This window comes from Cydia fagiglandana, chromosome 17 (assembly GCF_963556715.1).
Source record: "Cydia fagiglandana chromosome 17, ilCydFagi1.1, whole genome shotgun sequence".
Taxonomy (NCBI): Eukaryota; Metazoa; Arthropoda; class Insecta; order Lepidoptera; family Tortricidae; genus Cydia; species Cydia fagiglandana.
In genome coordinates, this window is record NC_085948.1 from 5,627,554 (window position 1) to 5,655,037 (window position 27,484).

General features: G+C 36.4%; 2 protein-coding genes across 2 annotated transcripts in view; one reads left to right on the forward strand and one right to left on the reverse strand.

Moving 5' to 3' along the window:
- The window catches only part of LOC134672869 (uncharacterized), a 267,272-nt gene that overhangs the window by 234,897 nt on the left and 4,891 nt on the right, over window positions 1-27,484 (forward strand). The window lies entirely within an intron of this gene.
- Window positions 1-27,484, reverse strand: part of LOC134672984 (kinesin-like protein unc-104) — a 160,832-nt gene that overhangs the window by 128,758 nt on the left and 4,590 nt on the right. The window contains exon 2 of the mRNA XM_063530943.1: window positions 11,118-11,157. The gene's annotated coding sequence lies outside the window, so the exon portion shown is untranslated. The remainder of the gene's footprint in view (window positions 1-11,117; window positions 11,158-27,484) is intronic.

Below are 27,484 nucleotides of genomic sequence, written 5' to 3' on the forward strand. Positions count from 1 at the left end.
ACTGTAATGCGTCACCTCTGTACGGTTACCATCAGTTTGTCACTGACATAAACGCCGTCGAGAACGTAATTTACTTTCTATACATCTCGCTCGCACTCGCATATTAGTGCAAACGGGACGTATCGAAAGTAAATTACGTTCTCGACGGCGTTTATGTCAGTGACAAACTGATGGTAACTGTACTGGACTAGTTTCGGCAACTTCTTGTAATCCTTTGGTCCCCACGCTTTACGACAATAGGTTTTACATCCGTGCCTACGGTTGTTATGTTTTATTTTGCTATTGATTATGTTGTTATTAATTATTTTTAGGGTTCCGTACCCAAAGGGTAAAACGGGACCCTATTACTAAGACTTCGCTGTCCGTCCGTCCGTCCGTCCGTCCGTCTGTCACCAGGCTGTATCTCACGAACCGTGATAGCTAGACAGTTGAAATTTTCGCAGATGATGTATTTCTGTTGCCGCTATAACAACAAATACTAAAAACAGAATAAAATAAATATTTAAATGGGGCTCCCATACAACAAACGTGATTTTTGACCAAAGTTAAGCAACGTCGGGAGTGGTCAGTACTTGGATGGGTGACCGTTTTTTTTTGCTTTTTTTTTGCATTATGGTACGGAACCCTTCGTGCGCGAGTCCGACTCGCACTTGCCCGGTTTTTTTTCTCAACCATCATAGGTACTTGTAGGTTCTTATGAACTGGTATTTATGTAATTCGATAAAGCCACTGAAGTAATATAATAAACATTTTTTTTGTTGATTTAACAATAGAATTCGCTTGTAATTAAAAACAACACAATGGAAAAACATTTAAAAATTCGGTGGCAATTAAAAACAATGTAATTGAAACCCCTGGAGGCTGAATCTTCCCACGCATGAAATACAAAGGACAGGCCAATGTCAATGCCGGCTCTGAACAAGCCGTATTTCACTTTTATATAGCACCCGCATAAACCCAGCCTCGCTTAAGGCCGAATTATGACACCAATACGGAATATAAATTGATTTATTAGAGGAGATTTACATAGAAGCCGAGTCGATTTCGTGATGGATGTTAATAGTTACAAGTTTATATTTACCACTCTTCCATTGCCAAAGCAGTATACCGGGTGTGGCCTGTAATATGATCAAAAAATTAAACTGTAGGCTGTACTCCTCATACTGACCAAGATTTATTCAGCGACTTTTAAAAATAACTTGTGGTTTGATTTTTAATATACTCTAAAGTTTATTCTAAGACGTAATGTATTGCGAATTTTATTATGTTTAAGGCGTGACAAGCAACGTCAATCACAATAATATGGCGTGGCGATGGCGTACATTTAAGATAATATTTATTTTGTATGAAAAATAGAGAGTCTAAATACTTCATAATTTTTAAAAGTTGTAGAACAAAAGTGTCACCGTTTGGGGAGTAAAATCTATGTTTTAATTATTTGCTCATGTTACAGGCCACACCCGGTATAGGTGACGTTCGAATGGTAACTGCAGCTCCATTATAATGTGGCGGCATTACTGCAGCGGCCGGAATTTTTTTGACAAAATGAATGACGTAGCATTAGGTTCAATCCGTTACTCATTAAATCATGGAAATAGTGACAGCGCCCGCGTTCAGTATGGCTACCACCATCAGTTTTGACATACGAAAATTACTTTCTATATATACATTTCGCTTGCACTAATATGCGCGTACGAGCGAGATGCATAGAAAGTAAGTTACTTAGACGTGAGTGAATATGTCAATGTCAAAACTGGTGGTAGTGATGCTGGTCCTAGCAGTAATGCCGCAACAGTAATGTAGCTTCAGAGTTGCCATCCAAATGTCACCTTTATGTATGACTTCTGATTTCGCATTATTTCTACAACAATTCGGTTCAACTTCGTCGTTAAAATTGGGACAGGGCAGGATTCCTACCTACCAGGCAACAAAAAATAAAATAAGGGGAAATAGTAGGGCAGGCAGGGTACCTACTATTTCCCCTTTCTGGCGTTAAATTATATCCATTTATAATATAAGTAAGTATAAGTATCTACTTATGGATTATACATTATATAGCAGTTAGGATAATCAGAATAAATTCGTCTTTTTCATGCTAATGCGTTACTAAAAGTAGATTAATGGAATGGAAGTAACAAACAATGATTGATGAGCTCCTACACGTGCAGTCTACGTAATAACTAACAAAAGCTACAGCAAACTAAAGGTTGACTTTCGCGAAATTGGGGCTGCCCCCCCCCCCCCCTTTAATCATCCAAAAATCATCCTTCAAATGACCCCATTTCCTCCTACTTCATGTTACCGTCATCCGATGCCCAGACCCCCCCCCCCCCTAAAAAATTGAAATGACGTAATTTATGAATAGCCCCATTCATTTCATACCGGGTGTGGCCTGTAATATGAGCAAAAAATTTAAACTGTATGCTGTACTCCTCATACTGACCAACATTTGTTCAGCGACTTTTAAAAATTACTTGTAGTTTGATTTTTAATACACTTTAAAGTTTATTCTAAGACGCAATGTATTGCGAATTTTGTTATGTTTAAGGCATGACAAGCAACGTCAATCACAATGATATGGCGTGGCGATGGCGTCCATTGAAGAATTAATATTTATTTTGTATGAAAAATAGGGAGTCTAAATACTCCAAAAATTTAAAAGTTGTTGAACAAAAGTGTCACCGTTTGAGGAGTACAATCTATGTTTTAATTATTTGCTCGTGTTACAGGCCACACCCGGTATTAGACATCACATCGTATACAATGTGGCAGAATTTTTTAAATTCATTTACTTATGTTAGTTTATAAAGTTAAATTTGAAAGTTACCACGCAGTTTTCCAATACAATTCAATTTGCTAGAATTACTTTCTTGTTTGTAGGTATAATTTCGATAGACACTTGCGCCCACACACGCATACCAATATAGGGACACTCGTATTTTTATGTTTTTCTTTGTCTTTTATTGTGTAGTTGTGCATATTTTATTTGGCGATATTGTCTAGTAGATTTTTATAGAAGTAATATGTTCTGTAGAAAGGCCAACACAGTAAGCTTAGGTTTAGGCTTAACCTCTAGCCGCCCAGAGACCTATAAAAAGGTCTCCTGTTCCATTCTAATTTGAAATTTGTGTTGACAAAATAAAATTCCATTTTGCTTGGCAAGGTTTGACGTATGGGCGGCTAGAGGTTAAATCTGTTGTTTTATGTATTTAACTTAATGTCAACAAGTAAACTAAGACGCTGCCATTTGGCCAATAATATAATTCCATAGATTTATCAGCCTATCATACCTTGAGTCTATGCTGTGGTGGTTTAATTTTAAATATTCCATTATTGTCTAAATGACCGTGTCACATGGTTACTATATTATTCACATTCACTTACACAAGTCTATAAGTACCTACATAGGTACAGTTGCCATCACATATATCGGAGCGGCCAAGGTGTTCACAATATCTGAACACACATTCTAACGCCCTGACAATAGAGGCGTGTTCAGATATTTGTGAGCACCCTGGCCGCTCCGATATATCTGATGGCGACTGTACTATATAGGTATAAAGCCTCGTCGGTTTCTTTTTTAAATTGAGTACACAAATAAAGGTCTCTTTTATCTCTATACATCTCCGTTCTAAACATAAAGTGTTTTATAAAATAAATACAAACGCTACACGTGTAATTCGGCAAAGAGGCAAAGAGTGAATTTATTAGGGGTCCCTTCGGGTCATAACTCAGTTTGCACCGCACCCGTATATTACCAACAAGTTATGATTACGAGATCTCTTCGTTAAATTTTCAAGTAAATAACTAACGGCTCGATTCGGAAAATGAACTAGATCTCTACTAGACCTCAACAAGTTACGATATGGATGAATTTAAAGATATTTGTAAGATAGATATGTCAAATTTGACGTTTCCGCGATTCTGGAGGTCCTCTAGAACGATTTCGACAAGTTAGGACTTAGATATCCAAGGCACATCTAGTCGATATCTAATGTAAATCTAGTTGATCTCTATATCGTCTCTAGATCTTGTGATTATCTCGTTTCCCGAATACGCGTGTAAGAGCCACTTGTAACGTTGCATGAATTCTATAGTAATTTAAATTAAATTTTTGAAGTGAAATCTTCTTTAGCGGCGCTGTGCACTTTTTGTGATGAGAAAAAAATGTTAAACTCGCGACAGGTCACGTGTCCGTAAGACGTAAGATTTCGTGATTGGGATAAAATGTTAAACTCGCGACAGCGTAAGACGTAAGACGCTTCGTAAGACGCACACGTGACCTGATCGAAAAACTGTTACAATGCCATTGAGTTTTCACTTCTGCCGGCACTCCCGGAGCTAGTGCAATCCGTTGTTTTTTTTTCTTATTTACTCGTAATGCATGTTAATTATAAGATGTAGTCTAAGGTGTAGTGATATCGTCCAGGGTGAAAAGGTCAACGTTATAAACTCAGAACACAATGGGGCAGCAAGTTCTGAACACATAAAGAAAGCTTATGGCGTTAGCATTAAGATTGCATGAAACAATACGCGCCGCACCCGCGATATGTTACACCTACACCGTTACACCTTTATTCGGATGTAGGGTGACCAGATGCGAGTACATCTCCGGACAACTCGACACACCATAAGCCTTCTTGAGCTTACAGTGAGGATTAGTCAATTTGTGTAATAAATGTCGTGTAATATTTATTTCTTTATTTTATTTTTTATTTAACTCGGGAATTTAGACCTTTATCCGGACTGTGGTCTAAATACAAAAAAAAATGTCAGGACCGCGCCAGTTTACGAAGATGATTTTGGCATATGGTTGTGCCGCATTTAGCACGTAAAATATAGGCCATGTTTGTATGACTATAGAGTAACTAAATTAATTTTTTATTTTATATACCCACGTACGTATCATCGTCTCATCTGAGATCCGTTATTTTTCAATTATAATCAGTCAGGTTACTAGTAGATGAATATTGTTAATTTTAGGGAATAAACATAATTAAATTAATGATCATAATACCGAACTCCGTTTGCCAAGCGACTTGTCATGTCAAAATTATCTTCAAAGATTAAGGACTGTCTCTACGTTGGGAAATATTGTGTGGTAACCCTATTCAGCAGGAGCCCAGGGAATTGTGAAGTCGAAATATCTCGTACATCTCGCAGTAAACGATGTATCGCTAGACTTGTTCTCCATTCATTAGCTTTAAATAAAACATGTCGAAGTACCTCACTGCAGTTAGTAGTAAACGGTTTATTGGTCTTTACAAGTGTTAGTTTATATGTATGTATGTATAAACTCTTTATTGTACAAAACACAAATTTATGGCACAGGATAGGCAATTAGGCAGTACAAAGGCCATATGCTGCCATGAAGATACATTTGTATGGTTTGCAGTTTCTGCATGTGAATTTGAGATTAAGATGGCAAGATATTTACGATATAAGGATGAAAAAAACAAACAACGATCACCTTGTAATTTTTTTTAGGAATAATAAGCTTTGCTTGGAAAACATATCAAAACTCCAAAAATGAACGTTTTCCCAGAGATAAGACCTAGCTAGATGTATTTATCGCCCCCGAAAGCCCCCATATAGGTACCTAGCAAATTTTATCGAAATCGTTAGATACCTCCCGAAATATATATATCAATATATAAATAAACATATAGAAGTTAAACACTCGCGCGACGGCCATATCTTCTGTGGGAAGTTTCGCGCAGCGCACCATAATAAATATTTCGTTTCTTTCAAATTTCCGGGCTTTACGTCCAGGACAGTGGTTTTTAAAATAACAATAGGGTTATCTCTGTAGCGTAGCATAAATACTTGCTATAACTGACAGACTCAAAAAAATGTGTCCCAATTTCCAATACACTCGGCGCTAAGTTTGTGCAAATTTATGGACTAAGGTTTAGGCTTTTCGTGGCTTTACGAAGGCTACGGTACAATTTTATTACGGACCCTCGAATTCAGAGCTTAGATAAACAAAAACTAGCCCGCATTAACATCAAACTTACGTTACAACTTCAGGACTTCAATAAGAAAGACATACTGCCGTATTTGACCTTCAAGATATTCACAAGAGACGACACGTACTAGATCCATTCTAGATACGTTATAGTTTAGATATCAACTAGTTCTCTTTTGCAGCGCAATTAGGGCAACCAATGTCACTTTTAGGTTAGATAGAGTAAGAAATCTATTAGATGTGAATTGGATCTCTGTCATATCCTGTGGAAATCGTCCAAGAGTATCTCCAGAATCGCGCAAATGTCAAATTTGACAGGTTAGATCATAAATATATGGTTATCGTATCTTGGTGATGTCTAAAAGATATCTAATAGATGTCTATTTCAAAATCCGAATCGGGCCCATACACAAATTGCTTTGGAGCATGTGTAGACAGTTTAAATTTGAACGGAAACATAAAACAAAATTTAGTGCTTTTGCTATACGTACGTGGATATTTATGACAAATACTTATAAATCGTACCGATTGCTTTGACAAAGTAGTTCCTTCGATAGCTTAGAAGCGTAGAAAACGTAAATACTCTTGACACGTAGCCAAACAACACCTTGAAATAATATTTACTCAATTTCTTGCAACTGAAATTTGAAACTTATGTGGTTTTGAATTGTGGTGTGGTGGTGTGGAATTTCAGATTCTATTTATATAATACAGACAGAAAATGACAATATAGATAAGTTTCGAAATTCTATTAGAAAGAAAAAAGAAAATACATTTATTACATATTTACGTCAAACCCAACCAGTTAAATCACAAACAAGATAGATCATATGTAGCCTTCGTGTCACATAGATATTACGTAGACTAAGTACCATTTATATTATTACAATATTTATAATCGTATCGTGTTTATCTAAGAGCAATCTAATTACATATTTACTGTAGAATTTTTGAGAGGAGTAACGAAAAATCAATAGCCTAAAGTTTTAGTTAAAAACATTAAAAATTCTAAATTGTTATGAATTAAATAAAAATGTGACGTCTCTGGTTGAAGAAATATCACTTTTGACACTAACAGATCATATCCATAACAAATCCAGATTAAATTCATAACCTGTTATTACAATCAGAATACGCCTCATTGGCGCTGAAATAAGTTGACGTGGCTTTTACAATGAAAAAATATATAAAGGCCCCAGTACACAATGGGCCATCGCCGGCCACTCGGTTAGAGGGAGCAAGTGATGTTGCTATCTCATTCTACCGCATGGCTGCGTCCCTTGGAGTGGCCGGCGATGGCCCATTGTGTACTGGGGCCTTAACATAACGCAACTCATACGACACTTTACTGAGTAATAGCGCAATAAAATGTACGCCTGCGTAATATTGTGCGTTAAGTTTCCAAAATTCAGTACTTACTTATTATCAGTAGGTATATACAGTCAGCAGCAGAAGTTGCTAAGCGGGCCAGATGTTCAAAATTAACTTGACACGCTCTTATTCTCCTAACAATAAAGACGAGTCAAGATCATTTTGAACACCTGGCCCGCTTAGCAACTTCTGCTGCTGATTTTACCTACATGCTGCTGACTGTGTCCTTGTGAGAAAAGCTCGTGTTATACAATGCAAGTTAAATAAAGCTTACAACTTGCTTTCCACGATTCAGGTCACGTGCTTCGATAAAATACCGAGAACGTCCCAAGGAGGCGATGCACGGTGCACACCCTTTGTTTGTATATGGCTAGCGACTAAGACCGGAGTAGCCTTCATGTCACATCTACTCGTACTTACTGTTTCTGTCGGCATTTTTACCACCTAGTTCTTACCAGTGGATTTTTTCCCAGTAGTTACCAGTGGTAAAAGGTGGGAAAATAATCTCAACAGTAAAAACTTGGTGGTAACTATAGTTCGTTTTTTTTAGCATTAGAAATAAGGTAAACAATCTTGACGTGTCTTTTAATTGAAAAACGCATTTCAAAAATAAGTTACGGCAAATATGTAACAATTATGAATCTAATACGATCATTTACATTCTTCTGCTTTCATAAGTAATAGTTACTGATTTTTAAAAAGCTTTTTTCTATTATAAGACCTATCAAGATCGCTTACCTTCTTTCAAGTTCTTTCTAATGCTAAAAAAAACGAACTATAGTGGGAATAATCCAAAAAAATTACCATAATATACAGAAAAAAATTGACGAATTTGTGACACATTTTTGCATACATTTTGTATGGAACGTCACAAAATTTTTGTGTGAAGAACTGGGGTCACTTTTTTTCTTTGTTTTATTCTTTGTGATTCTGAGTCGAAATATCTCAAGCGTTGGTTGTGTATGTATTCGCTTTGTTTGTATGTTGTAAGGACAAGGACAAACATCGTGGCCTTCGTCTAGCATCTAAACGTATTTCCAAGTATACATACAAGCTTTGCCGAGCAAGTTACATAAATAGGATTCCTCGTCTGTGCCTGCGACCAGTACGGATATAATGGTCGGTCTTGTCTAAGTGACAGCGTGATTAAACGGTGTCCGTCACTTTCTATCTCACGGTGTTAAAAAGTGACAGTTATTTTATCACGTGGATAAAGATGGATAAAGCCATCCATAATAAGCTGGCTGGAACGTGTAGTTCGAAACGACAGGATAAACAGAAAACTAATGCACGCGTTAAAATATAACGATTTTTAATAAGGACTCAAGGACTAATGAAACTGTATATCTGTCTGTGAAAGTATGATAAACTATAATATGATAAAATATAAATTTTAACCTAGGGATAAATGTTGGCTACTTCACTAATTTAATTCTCATGGATAGGAAAGAAAGGAAATGACACAGACGAGATCCCCCTCGGGCTCCGCAACTGCTAGTCTATAATATAATGTGGGCGGAATTATTCTGAAAGTTTCTAGATTCAAGATCACTATTAATATTCCTCGTCTTCCTTCAGTGCCGTCTGGCCCTCAGATGAAATACTGTTCCCGCCTACGCGTCAGGTCGAGAGCGTTATTATGATGTAACAGGCTTAAGAAAGTGGCCGGAAATGAGATTAGACGCAGGCTATTATGCTTTTTGTTGCTTTTAACTGAAAACGGAGGCCAAGAATAAACCTTAGTTGAGTTTTTATTTTTATTTGATTGATTGAAGACAGAGGCCAACAACCGACGGTCTTATCGCTAAAGAGCAATCTATTCCAGACAACCAGGTATAGAATCATATTCGTCACTAAAAAGCGGGAAATTAAAATAAAGTATGAATAGTCAACTTACAGCGCCTACTCGTACATTATTATATTAAAACAACCTTAGTAATAGTTATTCGCTTCCGAGAAAAGAACAAGTCATCAGAAGAGGCAATGGCGCCCGTGAGTCGCGGCCGACAGCCAATCAGCATTGCCTGTTTCATTTGTTTCACCCCTCGACTTGAGAGGCACGCAAATACAGCGGAGGAATTACATATAATTCTACGTAAGTATATTTAACTTGTCTGCGTGGGATGATGATGGTTGGAAAAAACTATCCTATGTCCTTCCTCCGGCCTCAAACTATCTCCACACCAAATTTCATCTAAATTCAGTGCCTTAAGAGTGAAGAAGTAACGGATAGAGAGCAGACTATATTAAGGGGCCCACAGATTACCAGTTCGCCGGACGATATTAGCTTATCAGTTGTTCGGAGCTGTCAAATTTTGCATTTAACTGACAGGCCGATATCGTCCGGCGGACTGGTAATCAGTGGACTCCTTTACTGGTAGATATTGGATATTACAGTGTTCATTCTTCATTTCAGACTCTTGCCGTGGTACAGCTGGATGTAACATTTCCAATAATATTAGCGATCTAGTTATATATCCATGATCCGGGTTAGCCGGGAGACCTCTACCCCCTCCTCTCACGTGTTTACCACTCCTATCGTGACTAAGGCAATTTTAGAGCCAGCGCCATAACATTAGTAGAATAACGAGCTGAAGAAATTTCACGTATGAATATCGCTCGAAACTAACCAGCATTTGGTTTAATTTGTGTTATTTAATATGACTTTTACTACTATGACACGATACGATTTTGTTTGCTGAGTGAGTTGGAGGAAAGTTGTTTTTTTATACAAAGTGGAACAAAAAGAGAAACAATCCCCGCAAATGGCAATTCGTTTAACCTTAGTACTACATTTTTAACAAATAAACTGATTAAATTTATGAACTTGAGTGCGGAATACTGAAGGCATATTTTACTAATGGTAATATTTTATATGATACATAAGACATAACAGATTTACATAAGAACGTTTCTACAAATATAATTAGTCGCTGTTATTCAAAAATATAATTTTATAAGTACTTTATGTTTTTAGCGACATTTCCTATTATTGTAAGTCTACAATTATGTAATTTATTTCTGTAAGATCAAGCAATTTATCTTTAAATGGCAGACGATAAATCCAGGGCATACGAAATATTACGGCGCCTCAGGTGTCAGGCGAAATACGAAACCAATTAGAATCGCGTCTGACGAACCTTTTTGGCGGTGGGCTAATTAATGTGTCACGACGGAATTTATTCCGGAAGGGTTAAGGTCAACTGATTACAATGGGGAGACAAAATCTTTTTGAAAACAGAATGTGGTGATATAATTTATTGATAAAATTTAAAAGAGATAAAAAACTGTTCGCTGCCAAACAAATTTTCGTTTTTTTATTAGAAATATGATGATTTAATTATAATTATGATGTCACTTATTACATTGAAAATACCTCTACAGGAGGTTACCTATAATACTCTATATAAAATTTAAAAAAAATGCCGACCACTTTCTAAATTAGGGTAGTAAATTAGTAACTGACTATTCATTATAATTAAAACAATGCCGATGATAGGTAGTAGGTATCATTCCAATCAACATAATCGACCAAGTAGATCATTCATCAACATTAAGACCCGGAAATCGTGAAATGATAATGATCGCAGAGTTCCACTACGCGACGTCGCGCGTCATACTCATATCGTAACTATAAATTCAAATACTTAGCGAAGCTCTGATAAATTTTGTCCAAACATTACAACAGTAATATTGCTTTCGCCATCTGACTATCACCTTCACTGAATTGTACCTATTCTTCGACGCCTATCTTTAATTTCACTAATTATAAACTTACCTTTGAGGGGAATTCAGTTGGAAACTCAGGCTGGATACATCTGGAACAATAGAGTTAATTTATTTAAGAAAAAATTAAGATAACTGTAGTTAGCTATTCTTCCGAACATTGTTAAGGTAGGAGAAGAGTAAGAATTAGCATTTTTTATTTAACGAAAGTTTATCAAATCTGTTTCCACCCACCTTAACTTAAGGGGGGGCTAACGCAAAATTGTAGTTTTTATATTTACATTATACGCGTTTTAATCAAGAACAAATGCCATGAAAAAATCACACGGAATCAGACGTATTCAATCTGTTCCGAATTCCGATATGGTACTGACTGTCAATGTCAACATTGCTTCAACCAAAAACGTCACTTTTGACGTTGTCATATGAGTATCATGTCGGAAACAGATCTAATAACTAAAATTCGAATACTCCTGTATTTACAAGGACAGTCTCCAGCCAAAATCTTAAAAGGGTGAAAGTTGTCTAATAGAGAACAATCAGGAAATCACGGTTTACGATAAGTCACAGTTAATTGACCGACATGTGTAGCAGTGGCGGCGCGTCCATAAAAGTCGATTCCCACCGGCTTGCCTGTTTTTGGACGTTTGAGCAGAGTTGCAAAGGAAATATGTAAGCCAAATTAGCACCGACTTGCCTATAGATATGTTTGACGCGCCGCCACTGATGTGTAGTAAAAAGCTATATTACATTCAATCTATGAATTATGTCCTATCCTAAAATAGAATAGTTTAGACGCGCGACAAATATTAGATCTCCGGTTACTATTAATTATCCCGACAAACACTGAAATTACCCTTATCTAGTAATATCGGTAATCCGCACCCTTACCACGAGTTACTGTTAATTTCGGTGCAAAGTTAACTTAGACGGACTCTAGAAACGTCGAATATCATCTGCATTTAATATAATTTTTGCTATTACTTTTTTGAAACGATAATTTATCTCAGATAATTAGTAACTGCCAAATTGCCAATGACGAAGCGATTCATCTCTGTCTAAAAGTAATTAGGGAAAAACTAAAGCTATTAACTTTTTCACTACAGTTTTATTTGGACGCAACGCGCAAAAATACCTACTCGTACAGTCAACAACAAAGCTATGAATACAGGCAAAGTGTCAAAAATATGTATACAGTACTTTATTGCCTGTACATTAAGGTTGTGTATACATATTTTTGGCACTTTGCCTGTATTCATAGCTCTGTTGTTGACTGTACCTGACACAATATTATTTCTAGACTCATAAGAGCATGACATATTTTTGTGCAGTTCGCTGCGCAAGATTGTATTAAGCCCGATTTAGACGATGCGCGAACTCGCATGCGAGTTTCATACCATTGCGGGTTTTGATTGGTGGATTGAATTGGACGTAAACCACAGTCCGCAATGTAACTAAAATCGCATGCGAGTTCGCGCACTGTCTAAATCAGCCCTTACGGTGGCTGTACCGTTCGTTGTAACGATGTAGTGCATATTGTGCATAATTGTTTTCCGTCGTATTTTCTCGAAACGTTCGTATTTGTCATGCTACTTCAGTTAACGTCAGTACTTTTTGTACTGACACTGACTCAAATAGCAAGCAAAATAATTATGAAGTGGCTTTCAAAATATAAAAACCATATGACCGCGATCACTGCAAGCAAATCAATGTCAGACTTTTAAAATTATAATTCGGCACCAAGTCACAGCGCAATTCTTCGTAGCGCATGACTGCGAAACAACGTCTTGCGTAGTGGAAGTTAAATAAATATAACACCATATTCTGAAGGAATGAAAATAAAATTAGTGTAACTAGTTTCAAAATTTATTTTGTAGATAGTTAAAGCATCCTTTTAAATGGAATAAACCTAAACAAAACTATAAGTACATCTCATCAAACTAACTCAGAGTCAGAGCAAGTCGCAGGCCGCCTGCAAAGGCACGTTTTACAGCTTCGTAAAACGGTGCCTGTATATTCAGCGTCCAGCACTATAAACGTATAGGTCCTAGAAAATTCTACTGCCGTATTCGAACTTCAAGATATTCACAAGAGACGACACGTACTAGATCCATTCAAGATACGTTATAGTTTAGATATCAACTAGATCTCTTTTGCAGCGCAATTCGGGCAATCAATGTCACTTTTACGTTAGATAGAGTAAGATATCTATTAGAAGTGAATTGGATCTCTAAGTCATATCCTGTGGAAATCGTTCCAGAGTATCCCCAGAATCGCGCAAATGTCAAATTTGACAGGTTAGATCTTAAACATATCGTTATCGTATCTTGGTAATGTCTTAAAGATGTCTAATAGATGTCTATTTCACAATCCGAATCGGGCCCCTAGACGGTAAAAACTTGCAACGAGTTTATGGAGTTCAGTTAGTTATAATTTTTCTGCAGTTTATGAACTGGGCAACTTTTATGGAACTTCAAAAAAACAGAATGATTTAAAAACATCAGGTTATTTTCTCCAAGAAATATACGACGCTACAACGTGGTTGGTCATTACATAACAAAAGGAGCATTCCATGAAATTGCCTACCGTTATCCTGTACGAACACGAAATTTCTAAAGATTTGCAGGTATAAGAGTTTCCTTTTCTATGAAAAATTGTCAAAATAATGCACAGAAAAATAATCTCCTGCTTTAAATGCCGAAAAAAAGTCGCAACACATGAAATAAAATGCGTGGAATGCTCCAAAAGTTCGTAACCGCTATCATGTCGTAGCACTTGCGTAGCGCTTTGTAGAAGCGCTACGCTCTGAAATACGACGCACGCCGACTGTTTATAATCAATAGTTACATTATAGAGCGAGAGCATAATAATAAATAACTGATTTGCAAGACCGAAGTGATCCCATAAGTGTTCCGTGAATAGAGATGGGTAGTGAGTAAATACTCACAGGTAAATACCGAGTAAATACTCAGTATTTACTCAATATACCCGTATTTACTCGTTTATACCCAAATTGGTGGGTATAAACTATTTAGAGTGCTGAAAGGGGCATATAAATTTGAAATATAGGTGTATATTGCAAGCCGCTACTGGATTAAGTACTCAAAATTGAAAGAAATGTATTTTTAAGAGGGGCACTCCATACATGTAACTAATTGTCACAAAAAAATATCTCAGAAACCACCAACGTGTTGCACGTCATTAAATGGGTCTTCAAAAATAACTGGAATGTTTCTAAGAACATTTTTGGATAAATTGAATATTTTTGGAAAAAAAACCGTTTCGAAAGGCCAAAATAATGTTTATCTCTCTATAACTTTCGAACCAAAGTTCAGAAAAAATATAAAAACATATCGGGAGATTAGCCGTATAATAGAGTACAAAAAACAATATTTTGAACATCATCGGTTGAGCCATTTTTGAGTTTTCTTTAAAAAACCCTTAATAAAAGGTAGTAAGTGCCGCGTAAACACGCACTTTTGCGCGACATGCACTTATCTAGAACATCGATAGAATTTAAGTACTCATATTTTTTAAGTAAATACCTTCTTATTTAAAACAAAATTGTTATCACAATTTGCCTCTCACAAATAATTACCTTTTTTCCTAAATTAAGCGCCCTCTATGCTTTTTATTTTATAGATATTGTTAATACACGTTAGCACTCTTCAATAAAAGACAATTTTGTTCTTAAATCTCACTTTTTGCATATTTTATAAGCAATCGTTTTTACCCACCTAAATGAGTAAATACGGGTATTTATCGGGTGCTTTGAGTAAATACCGAGTAAATACTCAGTATTTACTCACCCCTACCCATCTCTATCCGTGAACAATGTTTTGTACGGAACACTAATAAAAAACACCTCATTTCATGGTTTTTAACTGGTTTTGGTATAACCTTGCCGATCGTGGTGATTGGCGTGGATCTCACGTATAACTTTAATTTCATTTTGCATGCACAAATCAGCGTGACTGATCTCCGGGTCGTATCAAAATAAGATTGAAACAAGTAAATCAGAATCGGGCTCAAGGAGCGATATTCTGATTTATTAACCTGTGTGATTTATAACAAAAAATACTATCTGAATATGCCTCAAGGTATTTATCATATTTAAATTTGTGACAGAACTTTTTTCCAGTTGGAAGGTTACAGTGCAGTTTGCAACTGTGTGGACATGTAATAAACATAACACGTGTGGCCGACACGTGCGCATCTAAACAGCCACGTGTCCGTGACGAGGTCGTGCAGACATTGATGTGCTAATGTGGCAGATTTTTGTGCTAATTCCTGTTACACTTAGGAAGAGAAATTTCATTAGCAGAGCGAATACTTAGGCATAACTTTAATGAGGTAGAAGTGGGTAGAGACATCCTGCGACAGATAATTCGCTTTTATTTATAAGCTACTTTTGACGACCAGTCTGGCCTAGTGGGTAGTGACCCTGCCTATGAAGCCGATGGTCCCGGGTTCGAATCCTGGTAAGGGCATTTATTTGTATGATGATACAGATATTTGTTCCTGAGTCATGGTTGTTTTCTATGTATTTAAGTATTTATACATATATTATATATATCGTTGTCTGAGTACCCACAACACAAGCCTTCTTGAGCTTACCGTGGGGCTTGGTCAATTTGTGTAAAAAAATGTCCTTTAATATTCATTATTTATTCATTTATTTATTTATTTTTCTAAGTGGTCAAATACTAATAAGTATACGTATAAATAAAATAAATTTAGCCGTCTTTTAAAACTCCATTTAAATTAAAAATCGCATTCCTGCTTTTAAAAGACGATCTTGTTAAAATGCAAACTTGATCCGCCTAAATAAAGCACAAAGATGAACGTACAAAAACAGTAGGTATCTGTGAGAGTTCACGTAATTTAATTAAAAGCAATATTGTGCTATGATCCATACTTTCATTAAACTCCCACGTCTTTCTCGCTCCCATTAACTATCAACATCAAGCGAGCAAATATTCCTTTCAGCATTTGCGCCTTCTATGACGTTAGCGATCTAGACGTCACGACAAACCCTCTACTTTTTTTGTACTCCAAACTTATAGTTCAAAAAGATCTATAAGTACGTAACTAATATATGTTACAAAGGTAAGACTTATACTGGTTTGTCTATAATAATGGGCTTTGAACGATCGCTAAAAAAAAACAATCTAAAGAGGCATGTAAATTATAAAAATCTTAACTTTTTTTTATATTACTTACAGCGCATATCTAGCTCACTCCAATACTGGTGCGAACGAGGTACAGTGAGACTAATGTCAAGTCAATCGGAGTTTTAAGTTCGAAATGCCGCTCTTACTCGTGGAGGCTGGGGCGGAGTCGAGACCCTCGTATATTCCAATAAAGAAGGACAAGACTAATAACGCGACCCGAGTAAGCTCCCAAAACGACACCTCAGACTTTTCAAGCGCACCTGCTCACCGAAACCCAACCTTAATTTAAAATAAACTGCGCCCATTTCAGCTTGTACGGAATTCGTGCGGTAATAAATACGAAAACAGAACCGCACGTCCGGTGAACTTTTTAAGGACGTAGTTCGAATATTAGGCGCGTTCGAGTAATGGAAATTTGATAACACGTGTAAGGGGAACTAAGGAATAGGGAAACTACGTCTCTTTTATCACGCTCCGCGATTGTAACGCCATTAAGATCGGTTTTCCTAGGATACCGGTGCCGTCATATAGCGGCCGACTCCATACTAAATAATACGGCTAAATATGGATGTCGTAGTATTTGTATGGAGACGGACGCTATATGACGGCAACGCTATCCTAGGAAACTAGAGCATTAGGGTCCTAACTAAATTGGTTGCTCAATACTTACGCTATATTGAGCAAGAACCCTAAATGGCATAACAATCCCGTGTGGTGACTGTACATGGCTAATGTTAATGAATTTAAAAAAAACCGTAGTTTCACCTACATACAATAAAGTTGAAACAATTATGAAGTTAAAAAGTTTAAACGTGATTATTGTTTAATGATATTTCACATTAAACGAAACTCAGCACAGTGCATTCGCGCACGTAACGCTTTTTAATTTATATTATGAATAACAAAGTAGCATTAAATTTACTTTTAAAACAAACAACAGGGAATTTTAAGTAAAGTAACAAGTACAAATTATAACTTTAAATTAGAATTTCCACTTTCGACATAAAATTTTAAAAACGTAATTTATGCAAGTTCTCCTAATGGATGGACTAATGTCCTGCCGAGAGTAAAGGTCGGGCATACAAATAATTTGATTAGCATCAAAGACTAACTTTTTCGGGGAAGGAAAATGAAGGGAGTATCGGAAAGCCACCTTGATACGACTTTGTAATAAGTTTTTATAAGTATAACACGGGTAGAATGGATGGTATGGAATTATTACATGTTGTAACTTGTGGCTAATTTTAGCCAGGAATTTTCTAGACTACTATCGTTAGAGATAGTTGTTTCATTTTGTATTCCTTTGGAAGTATTGAAGAAACCGTTTCTTTAGTAATATAAATTGGTTAGGTATATAAAACGGTGACATGGATATATCAAAAATTAGGTAGACCTAATGCGGCCTCTATACTACAATAGACACTTTTGATATGTTACAATTTTCAGAAAAAGTGCTCGTGAACGTGATTTTATACTATGCTAGTGGCAAGACATACTATACTCGTATATAATATATTAGTGATAAAATTAAGCACACACCGACACCGACAGGGAAAAGTGGAGAGCTGCCATACGAAAAATTTGCGAGCGGAGTCACGATCCTCAGCAGTAAGGGACAGACTTAGAAGAAGAAGAAGAGATAAAATTCAACGGTTACTTAAGTTTCGTTTTACGGAAAACTAGAAAACGCCTGGTTCTAGCTATAGGATGTCTCTGAGCCTTCTCAATTAATCATAGTCCTAAGACTTACTAGGCACTTAATCGTTGCTAATCCCTAAGCCATATGCCTTATAGGAGTTGTGGGTATAATATGTTAGGCCTTTTACTTAAGGTGCGTTGATGTTCTCACGTAGAATGAAATGAAAGCCCTATGCTCGGCCAGTAATTAAATTTTCATCAGACGCCGAGTCGGCAATTCAGAAAAGCTCGCATTTTCTTTTTAGTGGAATTCTCTGAGATACCTGACCTTTTAACGAAGTAATTAGTCTTGATGCTTCATGTCTGTTTAAAAATATCCTCTATAGTCAGAATGCAATGTCTGCAATACTATAATAGAAATGTATTTGTACATTTGTAAAAGCATTCTCCGAAACAACTTTTACAATAATACCCATTACTTTCGAGGGCCAACCAAGCTTAGATTTCACAATTTCATTTCTAGGAAAATGCGTTCTCTCCGCAATCCCACGAGCAAAGTATAACTTCCAGTGTATTCAGCGAGCAGTATTGTCTTTGATTATATCCGGAAACCCGAGACAGATGCCAGATTTGAATTTAATCTGAAGCTTATCCGGCGCTTTTGGGATTATAAACAAGAGCCACTGTTTCATCTCAAGAACCATTCAGTTGAAGCGGGCGAGTAGCTTTTTCGAGGTCGGAATAAACAGCCATGGACATCCGAAGAGTATTCCATTTGTTGACAGATTTTTCGTACAAAAATAGGCACACTCCGCATCGAAAAACAACGACTACCGTAGTGGCTGTAACGCTCAGTATTATCATAAAAATGAATTCAAAAATCGGCAACAAACTCAATGACTTCTGAGGCCAACCATATTAAGGGGTATTTGAATTTAATCTCCCACGCACAAACACGCTGGATTACATTAACATAACTCCGAGAAGTCTTTTCCCTAAAGTAAAGCATCATCCTTCCGGATTTACTTACTTCTCAATATACCTGTGTTATCCATTACAACATCAGACCAAAATCGAATCAACTTTTTACTCAGGAAATGCCTCTCAGGAAAAAATCAGAAGAAATAATAATGGGTTTAGAGTAGATATTGCAAGCAAAGTACATGTTGTACATATATGTATAGCGTAGAGTCGGGCCAATGATAACTCTGTACAGACGGCATAAACAAATGATATGAAAATATGAAGCTTTCTCTGGCACTTCGGTATTTTGCCTCTCAAAGTCGATGCAGATTTAGCTTAGTTAGACGGACTCTAGTATTTATGTCTTTGAAGTTTAGTGAAAACCATTCAAAACCCTAAGAGAGAACTCATTACTAAATATGATAGTCTGATTAGTCTGGCTATGTTAACTTTGCACAAACTTGGCAGTAACAATCCTTAATTCCTTAGTTAGCTTATGTTCCATACTTGACGCAACACTTGGCATGGAAAACGTGGTCCGACTTTATTTTCTGCAGCCAGCATTGTTGACAGTGAACATGAGATCAGTGCAGTGTACGCTGTACGCACTTCATTAGACAGACTGCCGAGGTGTCTGGAGCTTTGTCGTCTGGCGTGGAGTGCAGCCATTCGCGCTGGAGGCTGAGGGGCGTTTAAATACGACATTCTTTCGATGCGCGACAGTACAGACAGCAGGGAAATGGGAACACGGAAACAAAAAAGTTATCTTTGCCGCATAGGTATAGACACAGAATAAGTATGTATAGACAAAGAACTACAAAACCGAAGTTTGACAGCGTTACAGGGACGAATCATGCTGTCCCTTTGTTATGTATGGTATACCTTTCGGGTATTTAGGGTTGTCAGAATTCAGGTTATTATCTTATCTCTTACACGCAATGGGACGTCAATTGCTCGGAGCAATGCTGAGCCGAACGGAGCCGAGAAGGCCCGAACGGTGTCTAGTTTCCTACCCCTGGTATAGATATGCTATTAAGTATGAAGGGATTTCAACGGAATACCAAGGTTTATGATGATATCACAAAATAAGTTACCATTCCCAACGCGTATTCACGCGAATAATAATGGTTTCAAAAATTGCATGCAGTAGGTACAAAATAGGTGATAGTTTTCAAGAAACTAAAAAGCAAACTTGCAGGGAAATGAGAGGACGGAAATGTGTGTATAACGTAACGATTAAACAAAGTAAGGTTAAATAATCTCAAGCTTTCATTATTATACAACCTTTTACATTATTATATTATATTCCTGGTAAAGTTTACGTCGAGTATTTTGTCAGACCGTACTCTTCACAAAGAATATGGTTTGAAACAAGCCTATTCTGTTCGGGAACAATGGAGGCTGCGCAAAATACTATCATGCAACAAAGAGGTTTATACTGCCGACGTTACAAACTACATGTATGTATATATTTAACGCCTATACAATAAGGCAAAAAAGTTTAGTGGGTAAAATGCAGAAACAATTTTTTAAAGTACCACAAACGTACTAACATGATTTAATATTTAAGTAACAAGACCATAATTAACGAATTATGTTTTAGTATAGATTCTCGTGATGTACAATTTCTTTTGAGAAGTAGTTATTTAAGCAATCATAAGTAATTAAATAGGAATTACCTGCCTCGTGTTTATAAAATGACCTCGCTTCACTCGGCCCTATTTACCGGCCTTTGTTCCAACAATAGTATTGTATCTTGTATATCTTGGATTCACCTCAATTCATGTATTATAATTACGTAGTACAACATTTTATACAATCAGCCAGTCTTATTTTTCTTTACCATTTCACCTGAAAGTTACTTGAATTCCCATTCCACATGCAGTTCGGTCGTGCGCCAATTCCTAAAGAAGGGATTGGAGAAGTCGTTGTCAGCTATAACTGTAATTTCGCTTCCAATGTGGATCCAATTTTTCGCAAACTTGGTACATTTCCAACGTCACATGAAATATTTTACGCTGAATTGTACAATATTTTTTTTAGCCTAGGGGCACGAATATCCACACTTCATTTTAACTAACGTTCTAAATCAAAAACTCATTGTTTTTTCTCATCGTACAAATACTCACATTAATTACAGTACATACATTTCGTTACATTGCGGCATTTGGTCTAACAGTCAAACTGAGCCTAAATCATTAAGTCCATAGCGCGAACACACTTGTCAATCTTGGAGAATTTACTAACTGGAGACGCATTGTCTGTCATTTTCTGTAAAAACAGTCTGCTGATTTTTGAGGAGGAGGGGCACGTCACATGTATGTAACCGTCAACGTCACGTCAACGATAAACTTCAGTCCATACAGTTTGCACAATTGTGCAAGGCGACTCTAGTTATTGAATGCTCTAAGTTGTCAATAGACTTAAAACAAAAACGCATCTCTACAATAACAAACGGTTCGCAATCGAATGACTAGAAAGGAATGTCAAATGTCCCTAATAGGGTTAAATGAACGCCTTCTCGAACAAGAGGCCAACACTCAAGGCTGAGTCCGCCCAGGGAATTCAGTTGCGTGTCAACATTTTACAAACCCCCGCTCAAGGTCTCTGGGATATTACGCCCCGAGTTTAGAATTACTTGGAGCAATTGAAGTACTGGGTGAAATTACCAGATTTAATATGCAACACGCGAGCTGAATTACACGTAAAACAGGTTTCTAAATATACGTCAATTCATTGTGATAACTAATATTTAGTAAATTGTATTATTAATATACAATTGAAGGGATGTTTACAAAAACAACATAACTGCTTAGAGTGGTTGACACTTTTTTAAGAACATTGTAAATCGTTTCAGGTGCTGTCAACCAGTGTAGTCAGTTATGTTGTTTTTGTAAACATCCCTTCAATTGCGCACTTCAGTAGTAGCGATTTACATGCAAAATGACCCGTTTTCATTAATCTTATGTCCAAATGGTAGGACGAGCTCTTTAATAACATTCTGACTTATAGTTCGTTTTTTTTAGCATTACAAATAAAGTAAACAATCTTGATGTGTCTTTTAATTGAAAAACACATTTTAAAAATAAGTTACGGCAAATATGTAACAATTATGCATCTAATACGATCATTTATATTCTTCTCTTTCATAAGTCATTGTCACCGATTTTTAAAAAGCCTTTTTCAATTAAAAGACATGTCTAGATCGCTTACCTTCTTTCAAGTTCTTTATAATGCTAAAAAAACGAACTATAGAAAAAGGATACTAATAGGTAATGGTGACTGATATCGGACTGTTCTCTTTCAAATTTTGGTTGTTAAAATCCTGAAAGCCAAAAGGAAACATTACGATACTTTCTGCGACAGTCGGGGTAGCCAACTAGCCACTAAAATGAAATTTTGGTAACAATTTGCTAAAAAGATTAGAAGTGCCTACCCTTTGGATTAAAATATGTGGTCAAAGGATTTTTCCTCGTTCTACAAATATTTACATACTTCGGCTGTGGAAAATCCTTTTAAAAGCAAACAAACCACCCATTTTATGACATTTTAAAAGCGCTACCTCCTCATGTCTAAATGTCATCTTTATTTATTTTGAACCAAGTCATATCTAGATTTTCTGTATTTATACAGAAAATCTAATTCATAGAATTTAAGTGTAACTTCAGTCGTAAAGCAAACATTTTATGACTCATAAAATACATTTAAAAAGCTAAAGAAGCTTCAGATGTGTCAGCTTTGCTTTCAAACCGCTGTTTGCATGTCAAACACACTTCAAATCTTTAAAGGCAAATTTATGATATTATGTCACAATATACAGAAAACGGCGTAAATTAAAGAATTGCGTATAAAAATAGTACATATCTAACAAAAATAAATAAAAAAGCATTACATTCGAGGTCATTGAACGAGAAACGTGTGAACTTCAGCCGTCCCTATTACTACTCATACCAGTTAACCATTAGAAAGAGATCTGGAGAATCTTAACAACTATATGTAATCAGAGATCGGACCTAGACTGGTTTACTTACCTTTAGTGATGTTTGATAAGCCATGAAAAGCAGTACTGTAACGACGATGGCTGCAATTCTATCGTCTATCGTGGCATGCGTCACTATCGCGCTTACATACTTCTTAGAATGTGACGGTAAAGTTCAGAGGCGATAAAATTGCGACCACTTTATGCCCACTGAGTGGCAAAGCTATTAAGCGCTTATTTAGCAACTTGAAGCTATTAGGAGGTAACGAAAAACTTTGGGTACTTAAGAGCCCGATGGAGGGCTGATAAAAGTTAAGAACACGTAATGTTCTACGCCTCATAATGGCGCGACTAATGCTCAATCAGTTTTAGTATGCTGTTAATAACACTAAAGGGGCCCACTGGTTAACAGTCCGCCGGACGGTATCGGCCTGTCAGTTAGAACAAAATTTTGACAGTTCCGAACAACTGACAGGCCGATACCGTCCGGCGGACTGTTAATCAGTGGGCCCCTTAAGTGTCATACTCTATAAGATTGAACGTAGAATAGCCGACAAAATGAGGAAAGCACCAGTCGCGTATAGGGTTTCTGCTCGAGAATTCCCGAGGCGAGAAATCTCGAGAAATTTGTCCCAATTCGAGACGGGAAAAAAATATTCAATGCCTCGAGAACTCGAGAAATAAATCTCTTGTGATAAGTAAAAAGAAAACACGCGTATAACACGTGATGTGTCTATAATGTATTTCTTTAGGTATAGTACAGTCATTATATCCAAAAAACCGACCCTACCCGTGAATAATTAGTTCTTGGATTTTTTTTTCGTAGGTCCCTCGGGGGGGTCACTGGGAGTGTAAATTCAAAAAGTAGGCTTTATCAGGCTCCTGCGTATATTCAAAAAATGGTTTTTTTCCAAAGAAACGGTTTTTCTTCAATAACTCGGCCATTTTTGATTTTACAGTAAAACCGTAAGGACAAAAACTGTAGGAAATTTGATTCTCTACAAGTTAGTCCAGTCATTATATCCAAAAAACCGACCTTTCCCATGAATAATCAGTTCTTGGATTTTTTTTCGTACGTCCCTCGGGGGAATCACTGGGAGTGTAAATTCAAAAAGGAGACTGAATCAGGGTCCTGTGTATATTCGAAAAACGGTTTTTCTTGAATAACTCGGTCATTTTTGATTTTACAGTAAAACCGTGAGGACAAAAATTGTTCAGAATTTGATTCTCTACAACTTCGTTTCCCTTCATTTATGCCGTAAAGCGTGGAACATAGGAGATAATGATAATATTTTGAATTTGTCGCGTTTTTCAGGTTTAATTTCTAAAATATCGATTTTGGGGGAAAGAAGGTGGGAACCAAAATTGTTCAGAATTTGATTCTCTACAAGTTTAGTCCTCTTCATTTATGTCGTAAAGTTGAAAATAAACGAGATGTTGAAAATATTTTGAATTTGTCGCTTTTTTCAAATTTTATTTCCAAACTATCGATCCTAGAAGAAAAATTGTGAGGACCAAACTTGTAGAGAATCAAATTTTCTAAAATTTTGTCCTCACGGTTTTACTGTAAAATCAAAAATGACCGAGTTATTCAAGAAAAACCGTTTTTGGAATATACACAGGACCCTGATTCAGTCTACTTTTTGAATTTACACTCCCAGTGATTCCCCCGAGGGACGTACAAAAAAAAATCCAAGAACTGATTATTCACGGGAAGGGTCGGTTTTTTTGATATAATGACTGGACTAACTTGTAGAGAATCAAATTTCCTACAGTTTTTGTCCTTACGGTTTTACTTTAAAATCAAAAATGGCCGAGTTATTGAAGAAAAACCGTTTTTTTGGATAAAAACCATTTTTTGAATATAAGCAGGAGCCTGATTAAGCCTACTTTTTGAATTTACACTCCCAGTGACCCCCCCGAGGGACCTACGAAAAAAAAATCCAAGAACTAATTATTCACGGGTCAAAATCTATAATGACTGTACTAGTAGTTAAATAAATATGAACAATGTTTTTTTTACGTTTTCAGGTAAAAAAAAACATTGTTCATACCTACTTAAAACATTTATTACCAACCAAATAAAAAACTACCTTGATCCGTCCCCTATCGTTCTAGCTTTAACCGATTTTCATGTTTTGAAACTTTTGAACATGACATTCATGTAGTGACTTTTTATTGAAAAACGCTTTAAAATTTTTTGTAACGAATTATAGGACCATGTGATAAGTGTAATAACAAATATTACAAAACTAAATTACTATTGATAAATCAAATCATCCCGATATATTCCTATTAGCAAAATATTAAAATTTTAGCAGCTTTATTGTTACGTTGGTAGTATTACGTCGAGTTAAATTTTTTGACTTGAATATTGCTGCCTAATAAAATACCATAATATTGTAGTAACGTCGGAGGTAAATCTTAAAACTTAAATACGCGATTAAGTCCCGTTGTGCAGTTTGATAATATTGTAGTTTGTTTACATTTTGTTGAATACGGAATAAAGAAATACACTATACCATAACACATCGCCGGTGCGCACGCCTGCACCTATAGTTTTTTGTTGTTGTTGTATTTTTGATTATTAAGTGCAATTTGGGTGACTAAAAATGTCCCATATGTTTGATTATTGACCTCACCTGATTTGTAAAAAAGCAAGAAAATTTAAATAACATGGTGTTTTTTGAAGCTTTCAAAATTTCTCGAGGTACTCGAGAAACTCGAGAAATCTTGGTCGAGAATTCCCGTGCCTCGAGAAATTAAAAAGGTCGAGAAGCCAGAAACCCTAGTCGCGTACCTAACGAATAGCAAGGCTCTAGATTTGAATGTTTCTAAAATAACTGAAATCCTTAGAGGATACTTGATCCTGGTTAAATTTCATCAATGCAAAATATGTTGCATAACTCACCAAAAACACTATATTACCAAGGACTCAGACAAATACATATTTAAGGATCTCGAGAGATTTTAATGTTGAAATAACAAAGCAACTTTATTACACTAGTATGCCAGAATTGTTATATCTGCCAACATTAACATTCTGAGAGCGGTTGAGATTCTCTAAGGCAAGAGTTTTAGCCTAACACTCCTATTTATAATTTATAAAATATATCAAACCTCTGTACACTTTTGTCTCATTCTAATAAACACAATTTAAGTAAAAATTACGGAAATACACCAACTATTATCAACGGCATGTTAGATTTGGTAGACGTTTATGAAAAACACCAAAAAGTGTTTAAACTCGAACCAGAAAATGTATGCTTTTAAAGACACTTCATAAAAAGGAATCGAGCATCTCTAAGTGAGAGGCGGAGCAGCAAACTATTGCTTTTAATAGGTTTTAGAGTGCTTTTTATTTTCCTTTTCCCTCTGATGTAGCGCTCTCTTCTAAATGGACCTAGCCTTTCAAAGACTTGCTCCTTTCGGGGCTGTAATACCGCAAACTGAAACCTTGAAGGGATATGGACGGGGGTTTAATGGAATATAGCTGAAAATAGCAGCTACATGTAGTAGTAGTAGTAGCAATAACACTTTATTATTGTAAGGTCAATGTGGCTAATTCCGTCATAGGGACAATTCCGTCCACGAGCGTATATTTCTTTCATTTTCAATCGTAGGAAAAAAAACCATTTACTTTTGATTGCTGAAACTGAAAGCAATCGCTGCTTTGTCGACGAAATTATCATTATCAATGTCCTTCGTTGTTCGAGAATAACGCTAGTGGACGGTATAGTCCCTATGACGGGTATAGTCACATTGACCTTATTGCACAAAACAAGTTTGTACATAACACAGTGTTTTCATTTAATTTCATCGTCTCACATTCGACTCGCAGAACAAATCTAATCATTTATTTAGATTATGTGTGCACACACATGTATCCCATAAACATCTGTAAATTGTCATAACAAATGTCACCATAAACAATTTAGTAACGAGAGACTTACAGAACAAGAGAAAAAGACTCGGCTGATCTCGGAGATGGGCAATTTCCTGATTACATTTAGAGTTCGTCAACACGCCCTTTCCCCTAATAATATTGGTTCGGCTTGTGTCTAAGGTCATTGGCTTGGCTTCACTGTTGTTTGTCTGGCCAGCTTAACGTTTTTAAGGATAGTTAATTAAAATTTAATGAGACAATAGTGCACTGGCCTCTCACAGGCAGTACGAAACCAATTTTTAGTTGCGAGTATTAAGGACGGACTTAACCATCTGGAATGCTCTGAATGCCCTGCTCGAAAGAGTAATTAGACTAACTAGGCGAATAATTAATTTCAAATTTATTTAAAATATATACGTACAGTGGCGTTCAAAAGTGCATGGAGATGTTTCAACCGTAATAATATTAAGGCATTACGGTCGACATCTATCCATGCACTTTTAAACGCCACTGTACATAGGTACAGGCACCTATATGTACGAATTGTTCGAGTTCTGACGTGAAAATCCGTTGTAAAATTACTACATTTATTTAGGCCACAATAATTTAGTCATATATACCTGTAGTACCACGATCCCGACTATCGGGTCGTCCGGCCTGAGAACGCAATCATAAAATACCCGATAGTCGGGTTTTCGGCACTGAATGTGTAGCAATTTAGGTGTTTCGACCGTGGAAGTCAAACTAAAGGCTTGCCGAAGCTGAATGAACGGCCTTCT